General features: G+C 37.1%; 1 protein-coding gene across 19 annotated transcripts in view; it reads right to left on the bottom strand.

Moving 5' to 3' along the window:
• GTDC1 (glycosyltransferase like domain containing 1) overlaps positions 1-13,527 on the bottom strand; it is a 427,341-nt gene that overhangs the window by 200,807 nt on the left and 213,007 nt on the right. The window contains exon 1 of one of the 19 annotated variants that reach the window (XM_084998909.1): positions 3,262-3,378. The exons of the other annotated variants lie outside the window; for them this stretch is intronic. The gene's annotated coding sequence lies outside the window, so the exon portion shown is untranslated. Of the gene's footprint in view, positions 1-3,261; positions 3,379-13,527 lie in introns of those variants that run through there. 19 annotated transcript variants of the gene reach the window in all.

Here is a 13,527-nt window from a genome sequence, read left to right as displayed (position 1 = left end):
GTGAACACAGACTGAAAAACTACTTTTTGCACATTACCAGTACTTAATTTGAGTTAAGTGATGCTGTGATTCTGTTAAAGGAAGCTTATCATCTTAAAAACATTTATCTCTGAATATATATGTGTGAAATTCTGGCACTGAAACTTTCATAAGGATCTTGAAGGAAAATTGTCACACTGGATCAAACACCAAGCGGTAGCACCTCTTTTTCAAAAATCATTTTAAGTTACCACTAAAAAATATTTTTGTCCCACATGTAAACAAATTTCTTCTAATTTTACAGCCTCATATTTATCAGGGGGTTGCCTGTCATTAGCAAATTTTGCACCATCAAGTTACTGAAGTTACAAAATATGCCACTTTAAAGGAAAAAGTATCTTTACCGCATAACGTTCAACTGATTACCCTTGCCATTTATGTTGAACACTTGGTTAGCCCCCTTCTCTGATATAAGTCAGGCTTTTTAAAAGCAGCAGGGGGAAGTTTCATTTCTTCTCACTTCTTCCCTCCCACAGAAGGGCACTAGAAGGAAAGCTGTGAGTTTTCTACAACAAGAAGTCCTAAGACTCAAGGTAAGGCAAGAAAGATAAAACCGAGATGAATACATCACTACGTATTTGTAACCATACCTCTGGTTCCCATTACAAACCATCGTTTTAGTTGTAAAAAACATTTTTTTTATTCCAAACGCAATAGTTTGCATCTATTAACCCTGAGATCCTGCTGTGTAGCACTGAGAACTATGTCTAGTCACTTATGATGGAGCATGAGAATGGGAGAAAAAAGAATGTATACATGTATGTGTAATTGGGTCACCACGCTGTACAGTAGAAAAAAAATTGTATTGGGGAAATAACAATTAAAAATTTTTTTTAAAAATCCATTTTTAAACTTTACTATTTCAACTACCAAAGAGCAAAATCTAAAAATATAAGCAAGGAAGCAAAACTTTTCCCAATACACAGTGCTGTTGTAATTGCCTATCTATGGATTTTTGTGAAAGAGGAAAAGTTATTTGACTTGAAGAATATCCAAAAAGTCCAAAGAAGTTCTGAAAAAGGCAGCATCTTGCTTTACTACAGAAGCAGTGGTTGGGACATCAGAACGCTGGGGACATCAGATAGTAAGTAGCACTGGAGGAAATCTTCAGGGGGAGAGGACAGAAGAGCATGGGGCGTTCCTACATAGCAAGGAAGCACGCAGGCCTCCCCCTCCTTCCCCACATACTAAAACAGGAAGGAGAGGGCAAGAAGGCAGAGGAGGAAGAGAAAGGGAAGTGGGGTGAGTAGGAAAGGGGAAAGGAAGGGAGAGCAGAGCTGTGGAGAGCATAGCTGAGAAGAGGGAAAAGAAAGCTCCTTACTGGAGTCTGAGCTTGTCACACAGATCCATACCCTCACCAAACAATCTGTCTGAAAGCAGCCTGGGCTGCTGTGGAACTTTAGTCCTGACTGGGGACTCAGGGGTGCAGAGAAAGCCTGTCACTATTCGTGTATGGGTATCAGGTTAATGTACTTTAAGGGTTCTTCGAAGGCAGATTTTTAAAACACAACAAAAAGCCTCTTTGGCTACTATCATATTTCTTTACGGAAGGAGACTTACTGAAAGAAAAAGAGAGAAAGAAAAAGGAAAAAAAAAAGAGCAGACATATAAGAGAGCTCAGTATTGATGTGGGTGCATTTTAAGAATGCTAAAGGAACATAAACAGCTAGGTAATCTGGCCCAAGTGCAACATTTGACTACCAAAATCTGATGTCATGTAAAGAAAGATGGTAAATCAAAAACAATACTAACACTGCCGTTGAATAAATCAGTAAATATTTGCCCTAAAGAATTTTATTACAAAATAAAATACTTGGGTGGGGTGTACTGCTTTGTCAAGTACAAATGGGAAGATGTGTAATTCCACTTGTGCCCTTCCTCTGCCTCTACAATGTTCTTAGTTACAAGGTGCTAGGAAACAGATGTACAAGAAAGACGTACAAGAAAGTATGATTATAGATCTATATACCATATGCCTAGAAGTGATTTTATATAAGCCCATCTCATATTATTGATGAAGAAAGAAACTGAGGCTCAGATAAACTGACATGCCCAGGACACTGCACAGGAAGTGGCAGAGTTGGGAACCAAGCCCATGTTTTCTGGCTCCCATTCACAAGCTCTGTAGATTTTTACCACCCAGCCTTCAGCTGCAAAACATTTTCATCTGAATCTTATGTGGTATTCTTCATCCCTGAAGGGTTGTCATTAGTTAAAAGGAATTAAGGAGTTCCCAGGTGGTGCCGCAGGTTAAGGATTCAGCACTGTCACTGCTGTGCCTCAGGCCACTGCTATAGTGAGGGTTCCATCCCTGTCCCTGGAATTTCCACATGCCATGGGTGCAGCCAGAAGATTAAAGGAAAAAAAAGGATTATATCACACACACACGCTACGAAAACACTCATATTCCTTAGACTGGAGATAGCTAAATTTACCTTTCGTTTTTACAGATTTTCGAAGCATGGATTATCACAGAAACCAGGAGTCCTAACTTGCCCTCTCTAAAGGGGCCAGTGGTTGCCTTACAAAGGAGGCACTAGATAGAAACAAGTGCAGAATATTGCCTAAGGCTTGGGTTTACAAACTAAATTACAAGAATGGCAATACCTGTCCCCATATACCCAACAAAGAATGTGGTTTAGAAACATGAACTGGAAGTCCTCAGCCAGAAAAGGACACACAGTTTCCAAATGCATCTCTTAGAGTACTTTTCACTGGTGTCTTGAGCTACAATGCAAGAAATCCAACTATCCTGAGGAAACCATGCAAGAGAAGCCTTCTGGACAACAGACTCAACTGAGTCCAGACTTCCACCATTGTGGCTGAGGGACCAGCTATGTGAGGGGAGCCTCCTGGACCCTCAAGACCTGCTGTTCACCAGCTGAGGACCACTGAGGCAACACAATCAATGCCAGAAAGAGCAAAAGGGTCATTCAGACAAATCCTGCTCAAAGTCCTGACTCACAGAATCCCTGAGGTCTAATAAAAAAGTTATTGAAAGACATTAAGTTTGGGGGTAGCTTGTTATGCAGCAGTATATAACCAGAACTGGGCTTTATTTCTCTCAACTGTAAAATTCGGGAAGCGTTACCGAGTATTGTTGTGAGGATTAAATGAGATGGCGTGCAGTGTCCATGTGATTTGTAAGAGAGTTACCAACACCATCATCCTAACAATGACAACCATAAAAGTTCTTCCCAACATTGAAAACACTGTACCTACCCAGATGGGCCTCTGAAGATGAAAGTCCTGCTTCTGGGCCTACCACCGGGGAGCTATGTACCATTGGTAAGTCAAAGAACCTTCACTCATCCGTCTTCCCCTCGCCCCCTCCAACCCCTGTAAGAGTTAGGCAAAGATGGTAAAATGAGGCTAGTATAAAGAACAGGCTTTATGTGGTCTTTCAAACATTTAAAACACAAACTCCCAGGTATATCCTTTAATTCCACACAGAAATATAATCTCTTCCTTTAATTAAACACATAGTCCTCTTGGTGTAGCTTTTATTTACTTTTTACTTATGATAATAATGCATGCAAATAGTGAAAAAATTTCTATTATAAGATAATTTCTCAACTGCAAGTAAAAACAACACCACCAAGGTCAAAATAGAGTGGTAGGAACTTAGGTGAATGAGAAAGAAGTTAATCCAGTCAAGAAGGCAAACACCACTCATCTCTAGCCAACTTGTGCCATGAGCCATAAGGACCAGTGTTCCTTGATCTTTTGACTTTGCTGAGTCCCCAGAAAGGCTCAGCTCATGAGTGAGCCACTGGCATGTCTAGTGTAGCATCCAGAAGCTCTCTTAGCTGATCTTTCTCTTGTTTTGCATGTGACCTTAGACAAACTGTTTATTTTTCAGTCTCATTTTCCTTTCCCATAAAATTGAGAGGTAAAAGCAATAGTTTCTAAAGTCCTTTGGTCTAAAATTCTAGAGTTCCTTTAATTTATCAGGCCTGCCCAGAGGAAGACAGTGGATTTGGAAAATATGCATATGCCATGTCTACATATTGATGTATTATTTTATTAAAAGGAAATAACAGCTTGTTTTTTATTATGTGTAAAGAAAAACTATGTATTACCTCTGGAAACAGCTACTTGGCCTCCTAGTCCTATCTTAAATGTGTCCTAAACACAATCTTTAAAAGTGGAATTAGAAAAAAATATTTTGATCACAATGGGAAGCTTAAGGTACACTCTATATTATGGCAACCAGTCTGCATATATGCATATGTAGGTGACCAAAACAAAAGTTTCACACAATAATATTTACCCATGCCGTTTGGAATACTCTCTAATTTTCTATTTTCTTTCTTTTACCCTGTATATGTTGTGACTCATTAAATGCAGTTCAAGACTCAGTGGTGAATCAGAATGCACCAAGCTTGTCTGCAAAGATCATCTCCTCAGAATTTACAGTCTGTCCTCTGGATTTCATTTTTGAAATTTTCTTCAAACATTTAACGTCTCCTCCAACTAGATGGTAACTTCCCTTCAGCATGTCTTTCAAATAATTTTGAAGTACACACATAAGGTTTCCTTTCTAGATACCCTAGTAAAACTAGTTTATTTGAGGTAGGCACACCATTTATAAATAGCATTAGTTTCATGTTAATTTTCCTCTTCACTGAGCCAGTGATAGCAAAACTTCAGTGTGTGTTAAAAATCACCTGGAACATGTGGATTCTGAGGTTCTCTCCCAAGAGGTTCTGACTCAGTGGGTACCTGGTAACTTCCAGAAATTTATATTTTTTTTTTTACCATTTTCTTGGTCATTTTGATCTTCTTGGTCATTTGACTACACTTTGAACTTCTGTTCTAAACTTATAAAGGTTTAGACCACGGGTCAGCAAACTTTTCCAATAACGAGCGGATTATAAACATTTAGACTTTCAAGCTACAGGATTTCCGTTGTAACTACTCAATGCTGCTGTTATAAGTGAAAGCATTCACAGAAAAAGTGTAAATAAGTGGGCGTGGCTGTGATCTAATAAAATATTATTTATAAAAACACATGACTGGCTCCTAGCCATAGTTGGCTAAACCCTGGTCTAAAATTTACACTAAAATTTGGCTTTGTTATATAAACACAATAATCAGATCTATTGATTGTGGATGCCTTGCCAAGTGGGTTGACTAACAGTCTAAACTCACAACCAGGCCCTTTGGAAAAGTGTGCTTTGACCAATGCGTGACAACAACAACAGAAGTGCTAAATAGCAGTGTGGGAGATGTGAACTTTCATTTTGACCTTCAAAGCTTATCTTAGAAGGTAAAGAAACAAAGAAGCAGCATTTCTTTTCAGAGAATCTGAAAGCAGAATAGCTAATACTTCTAATTAAGTTATGGAATTCAACTATACATGTACTGCAAGAGGGAACATTAAGAATCTAGGCAATGAGAACAGTTCCAACAGCCATTCCATTTGATATTCCTCATGTAAACCCAAGAACTGGAGGACTTAAATCAGCTATTGCTCCCAGAGGCCCAAGTTCCCAGGTGACTTTTATGCAGTGAGACTTTGTGTAGGAGTCCAGTAGTAAAGCTACACTCATTTATTCCGCATGACACCAATTCTAAACTCAAGCCAGCTACATCTTCAGGTGGTCAAAGAAAAAAAATAAAAAACTAGCTTTGTGAGATTTATTGAATTTCACACCTCCACTGCGGTGCCTTCCTACAAATTTTTCAAAGGTACTTTAAGACAAATGAGATTTCCAACTCAAACTCACTGACATCAGAATTTAATTTCCCACATAATTTGCGACTCCACTTACATTATTTATGGACTCTGAGCATTACATACACTTATGAAGGTTAGGCCAAATCTCTGTACACCATTGCTAAAAACTGCCTGAAGAGGTATACCAGTTTACTGGTTTCCATGCCGCTAAAAAGACTGACAGCAGACATGGGGTTACAGAGTTCCTTGTTCTCTCTGCTTCTTCCACTGGTTAACATTTTGCTTTTAACATTCTGAGTAGAGGTGTAGCCAGGGAGGAGGAATGGTAGGGAAGGTTGGGATGAAGACTTGGTTGAAAGCCTACTAGGTGCCAATAATTTGTTATTCATTTAAACACTTGCCACATGGTATGATAAGTATTATTATTACCACTTTACAGGTAAGGGTCTTAATTTGGTGAAGCTGAGAAAGTTGCCTGAGATTATACAGCTGGGAAGTTGTAGATCTTGTATTGGAACTAAGGACTTTTGATTTCCAAGGCCCTGTTCTAGCATTCCATGCTCACTTTCAAGGAACACTCAAAGCCACCAAACTACAATGTACATCTTCAATAAAAGAGGCACCTGGTTAAAATGGGATTTGAAATACATCCATAGATTTTCTTTACTGAAATAATCTGCTGCTCAAAGTATCAAACATATCAAGATGAGACTGCATTCAAATACTGGAGTCATTCAAATGACATATAAAGAATGCTTTTTGGTGCCTCCTGGTTTGTTCCTTTTCTCCTTCTGGAGTCCTTCTTCCGAACTAGACAATCTCTTCCAGACAGAAGGAATTCCCAGAGCCTCCATGTCTGTGTTCTCCAGGCAGCACCACACCATCTTCCACTTCTATTTGTTCAAATAAAACCTACAAGTCTGAGACCTTAGCGTTTAGGTCTTTAAGTGACAAAAAGTAGTATAAAGTAAAAGCTGACTCTTCAATGAGATCAATAAAATTGGTAAAACCTTAGCCAAACTACAGAGGGGAAAAAAAAGAGAAAAGTCAAATTACCAATACCAACAATGAAAGAGGTAGCATTACCTCAGATTCTACACAAAGTAAAAGGACAATAAAGAAATACCATCTTTATTGTAAATAAAGATATACCGTCTTATATCAATATATTTAACAACCTAAATGAAATGGACAAATTATTTGAGAGAAACTACCACAGATCACTCAAGGAATACTTCAATATTTAACAGACATCAGGTTACTTGTAAAATTTAACATCTATTAATGAAATTGAGTCTGTAGTTAAAAACCTTCTAACAAAGAAAATCCTAGGCCCAGATGGCATAACTAGTGACTGTAACAAACACTTGAGGGAAAAAAAAAAAAACACCAATTCAACATAAATCCTTCTAAAAAACTGAAAAGAGAGGAGGAATACTTCCCAACTTATTCTATGGGGTCTGCATTATTCTGTTACCAAAGTCAAAGACAGTACCAAAAAAAAAAAAAAAAAAAAAAAAAAAGGAACTCTTGACCAACAGACACAAATGTTCTTAAAGTTTTAGGAAATTGAATCAAACAATTTGTAAAAAGGATACTATATTGTGAACAAGTATGATTTATCTCAGGAATCAAAGACTGAATAATGTTCAAAAACAATCAATGTAATACATTATATTAGGAGATTAAACAAAAAAATTATGTAAGATTATCTCAATGGATGCAGAAAAACGATTTGGTGAAATCCAATATCTATTCTTGATGAAACTTTTAGCATAGCAGCAATAAAAAGGAGCTTTCTCAATTTAATAAGTGGCATGTTAAAACAAACAAACAAAAAACAACTAAGCCTGACAGCATGCTTAAAGGTGAGAAACCAAATGCTTTCCCTTTAGAATCTGGAAAAGATAGAAATGCATCTATTCCCACCACTTCTATTCAATATTATACTGAAGGATATATCTTCATGTAACAAGAAAAGAAAAAGAAATAAAAGATACTGAAACTGGAAAGGGAGAAATGAAACCATGTTTATTTACACATATGGTTGTCCACACACACACACAAAAACACACCGATAAAATACACACAAAAAATACTTTTAAAAATATGTGTTTGGCAAAACTACAGGACACAAGACCAAAATATAAAAGTTAGTTTTATTTTTCTGTCTTAGCAATGAACCATCAGGAACTGAAAGTATAAAAAATAATACCATATTAGCATCAAAGTAAGAAACACTTAAACATGCATCAAAAATGTGTAAGACCTATATACTGAAGGCTACAAAATGGAGCTGAGAGAAATTAACTGACAAGAACTTAATCTCTGAAATACACAAGCAACTTATACAACTCAACAGCAAAAAAACCAACAACCCAATTGAAAAATGGGCAAAGGACCTGAATAGACATTTTTCCAAGGAAGATATACAGATGGCCCACAAACACATGAAAAAGTGCTCAACATCACTAATTATTAGAGAAATGCAAATCAAAACTACAATGAGGTCCACCTCATACCTGTCGGAATGGCCATCATTAACAAGTGAACAAATAACAAATGCTGGAGAGGGTGTGGAGAAAAGGAAACCCTCCTACAATGCTGGTGGGAATGTAAATTGGTACAACCGCTATGGAAAACAGTATGGCGGTACCTCAGAAAATTAAATACAGAACTACCATATGACCCAGTAATCCCACTCTTGGACATATATCCAGACAAAACTTTCCTCGAAAAAGACACATGCAACCTATGTTCATTGCAGCACTATTCACAATAGCCAAGACATGGAAACAACCTAAATGTTCATCGAAAGACAAAAAAGATTAAGAAAATGTGGTATATATACACAATGGAATACTACTCAGCCATAAAAAGAACAAAAATAATGCCATTTGTAGCAACATGGATGGAACTGGAGATTCTCATACTAAGTGAAGTCAGTCAGAAAGAGAAAGACAAACACCATATGACATAACTTACATCCGGAATCTAATATACAGCACAAATGAAACTTCCCACAGAAAAGAAACTCATGGACTTGGAGATCAGACTTGTTGTTGCCAAGAGGCAGGGGCACGGGTCAGATGGACCGGGAGTCTAGGGTTTATAGATGCAAACTATCGCATTTGGAGTAGATAAGCAATGAGATTCTGCTGTATAGCACAGGGAACTATATCCAGTCACTTGTGATGGAACATGTTGGAGGATAACGTGAGAAAAATCATCTATCTATCTATTTATCTATCTATCTATATATATATGACTGGGTCAGTTTGCTGCTCAGTAGAAATTCCCAGAACTCTGTTAATCAGCTACAATGGAAAAAATAAAACTCATAAAAAAATTTAAAATGATCCAAATGGGAGTTTCTCTGAGAGGATGCAGGTTCAATACCTGGCCTCACTCAGTGGGGTAGGGATCCAGTGTTGCCACAAATTGTGGCATAGGTCACAGATGTGGCTCAGATCCAGTGTTGTCATGGCTGTGGTGTAGGCTGTAGCTGCAGCTCTGATTCAAACCCTTGCCTGGGAACTTCATATGTTGCAGAAGCGGCCATAAAAAAAAAAAAAAAAAAAAAAAAAGGATCCAAATATCCAGCAACATGTAGACAGATAAATGGTGATATATCCATACAATGGACTAGTAATTAGCAACAAAAAAGAATGAACTTCTGAAACACATAACCAGAATGGACCTAAAAATAATCATGTTGTGTGAAAGCAGCCAGACAAAAAGGAGTACATATAATATGCCTCTATTTTTATAGAAATATAAGAAATTCAGATTTATCTGTACTGACAGAAGGCATATCAATGGTGCCTGAGAATGGGGATGGGAGTGGGGTATTGAGTACGGGAAGAGATTGCAAGGGACATGAGGAAATTTTGGTGACAATGACAAGATGTTCATTGTCTTGGTAGTGATGGTTTCACGGGTGATAAATAGGTCAAAACTAATCAGATTGTAAACTTTAATTTTAGTTTATTGTGTGTCAATTTACCTCAATAAAGCTATTTAAAAAACAATCTTCTAAGAATGGAAGTTTGCATTTTTGTGAGTTTAAGGAAAGCAATAGTTTTCAGTCACTCTGAACTGCTAGAAAAACACATTTTCCATACAATTCACTATGTATTAGGGGTTAAAAACATCTAAGTGATCTTGAGGCAGGAGTTCCTAACTAAACCCTACCTGGGAAGAGGATCCTAATTTTAGCCACTAATAGATTATGCAAATTCTTATCACAGGCATACTATGTACTATAGGGCTTTATTGTATTTAAAGGAAATTTTAAAATAAAAGACAAGTTGTACATATGATGATGTGCATATATATATATATATATATGAAGATACACACATATATATACACATAAGATGTATATATATTGATATAAAAGACTTATTCTTTTTTTTTTTTTTTGTCTTTTTGCTATTTCTTGGGCCGCTCCCATGGCATATGGAGGTTCACAGGCTAGGGGTCGAATCGGAGCTGCAGCCACCAGCCTACGCCAGAGCCACAGCAACGCGGGATCCGAGCCGCGTCTGCAACCTACACCACAGCTCACGGCAACGCCGGATCGTCAACCCACTGAGCAAGGGCAGGGACCGAACCCGCAACCTCATGGTTCCTAGTCAGATTCGTTAACCACTGCGCCACAATGGGAACTCCAAAGACTTATTCTATAAAGCTCAAACTTAAAGTGAAGAAAAACTATTTTGGATAACAATGCAAAAATATCAAATTATTACAAGGTAGAAAAAAATTTGGCTGACCAACTGCTTTTCTGTAGCAACATTCACCACCAGATAACACAAAGAGACAGACAAGAAAGCACGTTGATCATAATGGATTTACAGTCCTGAGATCCTATGTTTTCAAGGACAGTTTTTATAGATTAAATTACTTTAGAAAAATTCTTGGTGTGTAAAACAACTTTTTTAAAAAGGTTCAAAGATAAAGGAATAATACAGAACCAAGGACAACAAAGGAAATTGCCTGGCTAAAGCCAAGAGGCCTGCAAATACTCTTAGCATGAATAATGCACTTGACATGATATAAAGGAGCAAAACTTTTTTTAAAACTAATGAACTTAAAAAAAGAGAAAGTAATAAACTTGAAGGTATATGCTCCATGAGGGTTTGATATTTGCAAATCAATTGCCTTGGGAAGCAGTGCTCTTATTGTTTCTAGAATGGGCTTTTGGACCAAGTTCAGCCCTGTTGAATAAAGAAAGAAATAAAACAAAGTCAAGCAAACAACTGTATTGTAACTAACAGTCCCTTGTTTCTCAGGATTTGGCATCTTCATCCATGAAATAGGGCTCCAAATAGTATTTGACTAACTCCCCAAATCAAACGTACTCTTCAAAGAACAAAGATCTGCCAATAACAGCGACATTAAAAAGAAAATCACATGGACCTGAAAGTAGTACAGAAGAGTGGCAGAAGAGTTCTGAGATTTGCTGTCATTGAAAGAGAAAGTTAGTGGACTGCTATATGGGAAACAACATTTACACAGGTAAGTGTTACCTGTGTGTATACTCAACTGTCAGTCATGTCACACCAGTATGTATCACTATATATCCAGTGCCCCACAGAGTACCTGTTAGCTAATCTACTCTCTACAAATCTTTAGAATGGTGAATAAACATGCAAATGTGTATTCATAAATATATGAATGATATTACTTTGGAATATAATGTAAATATTTTATTTGAGAGGGTATGACTGATTTTCAAGCCAATTTTAAAGTTGGCTACCCAGTTTAAAGTATGCTTCATATTTAATCTGCCATAATCTTTCAAAATATCCTAAAATGTCAGCAAGAATGGTGATGATGATCTAGGCTGTAATGCAACCTCAATGAGTAAGAACATGATATCTATACAACAGAAACTTTTGATCAGTTACGTAATGAATTGTCCATGAAATGTTAAGATATGATTATGTTTTTTATTAAACAGATTAAAATACAATTGACCCTTGAGCCAACCTCCTTCTATAGAAAATCCACATGTAATCAACTTGAGTCAAGTTAACTAGTAATTGCCTACTGTTGGCAGGAAGTCTTGCCAATAACATAAACAGCAGATTAATACACACTTTGGTGTTATATGTATATCTATATATATTGTATGCATTCATAATATACCTTTTTCTTAAATTCTGCCATATTTCTGAGCTACATGGTTGATTTATGAGTTCTTTCAAACTGTCACAAATCTCTAAAATGTTTCCAATGTATTATTGAAAAAAAAAATCCATTTATAGGTTGATCTGAGTAGTTCAAACCCAACAGTTCAAGGATCAATTGTAACATTAAAAGAATTGAGGAGAGTTTTGCAAATAAGGAAGGTCTTTTGCCAAACAAATACTCAAACATCATAAATTTAGAATTAACAATTTTGGAATTTAGGATCATACAGCCTAATGGTAAATTGAAACTTACTTTTCACTACTTATATAAAGATAGGAAAATGATATGCAAACATACTTGTCATTTGTTCATTCACCACATTGATGTTAAAAGTATGTATCTAAACAAAAAAACAGCAAAGATAATTTCAATTAACTATTCACAATTATAAGTACTAATGTTGTCCCTTGGCCAGGTGAACTAGGTACATCTGACAAAGAGAGGCTGTCAGCCTTATTTTATATTTTGGTGGCAGTTCTTAGCCTTGACAGCAAGATCACATCTTACTCACTTTGTACATCTAGTCTTCAATGCAATATAGTGCACAATAGTCATCCAGCAATTTTGTGAGTATGGCTTCCTAGAAATATCCCCCACCCTTCCTCACACCATGACCTTCACCACTCCTGAAAATCACCCTCCTTTTTTGCAGTTCCCAGCCTTCACTCTACATGTTTCTTTTTTTTTTTTTTTCATTTATATTTTCGTATGTAATTTTTTTTTTTTATTTTCCCACTGTACAGCAAGGGGGTCAGGTTATCCTTACATGTATACATTACAATTACAGTTTTTCCCCCACCCTTTGTTCTGTTGCAACATGAGTATCTATACAAAGTTCTCAATGCTAGTCAGCAGGATCTCCTTGTAAATCTATTCTAAGTTGTGCCTGATAAGCCCAAGCTCCCGATCCCTCCCACTCCCTCCCCCTCCCATCAGGCAGCCACAAGTCTTTTCTCCAAGTCTATGATTTTCTTTTCTGAGGAGATGTTCACTTGTGCTGGATATTAGATTCCAGTTATAAGTGATATCATATGGTATTTGTCTTTGTCTTTCTGGCTCATTTCACTCAGGATGAGATTCTCTAGTTCCATCCATGTTGCTGCAAATGGTATTATGCCATTCTTTTTTATGGCTGAGTAGTATTCCATTGTGTATATATACCACCTCTTCCGAATCCAATCATCTGTTGATGGACATTTGGGTTGTTTCCATGTCCTGGCTATTGTGAATAGTGCTGCAATGAACATGCGGGTGCATGTGTCTCTTTTAAGTAGAGTTTTGTTCGGATATATGCCCAAGAGTGGGATTGTGGGGTCATATGGAAGTTCTATGTATAGATTTCTAAGGTATCTCCAAACTGTTCTCCATAGTGGCTGTACCAGTTTACATTCCCACCAACAGTGCAGGAGGGTTCCCTTTTCTCCACAGCCCCTCCAGCACTTGTTATTTGTGGCCACATGTTTCTTCTTTCTCCCCTCCATCTAGCTTTTCCACCTCCAACTCAGGATAAATTATTCTCATCTCCTCCTCTATTTCCAAAGGAATTCGTTTGCACCTCTACATTTGTACTCTTTAGAGTCTAATTTTTACATCCATTAGATTAC

Source organism: Sus scrofa, chromosome 15, assembly GCF_054392235.1.
Source record: "Sus scrofa isolate SSC_HxYL_T2T_F1_AM1 chromosome 15, Sscrofa_HxYL_maternal_Yorkshire_Landrace_v2.0, whole genome shotgun sequence".
In the NCBI taxonomy this organism is placed as follows: domain Eukaryota; kingdom Metazoa; phylum Chordata; class Mammalia; order Artiodactyla; family Suidae; genus Sus; species Sus scrofa.
The sequence above is the reverse complement of the archived record's forward strand: the minus strand, read 5'-3'. Positions and strand labels throughout refer to the sequence as shown.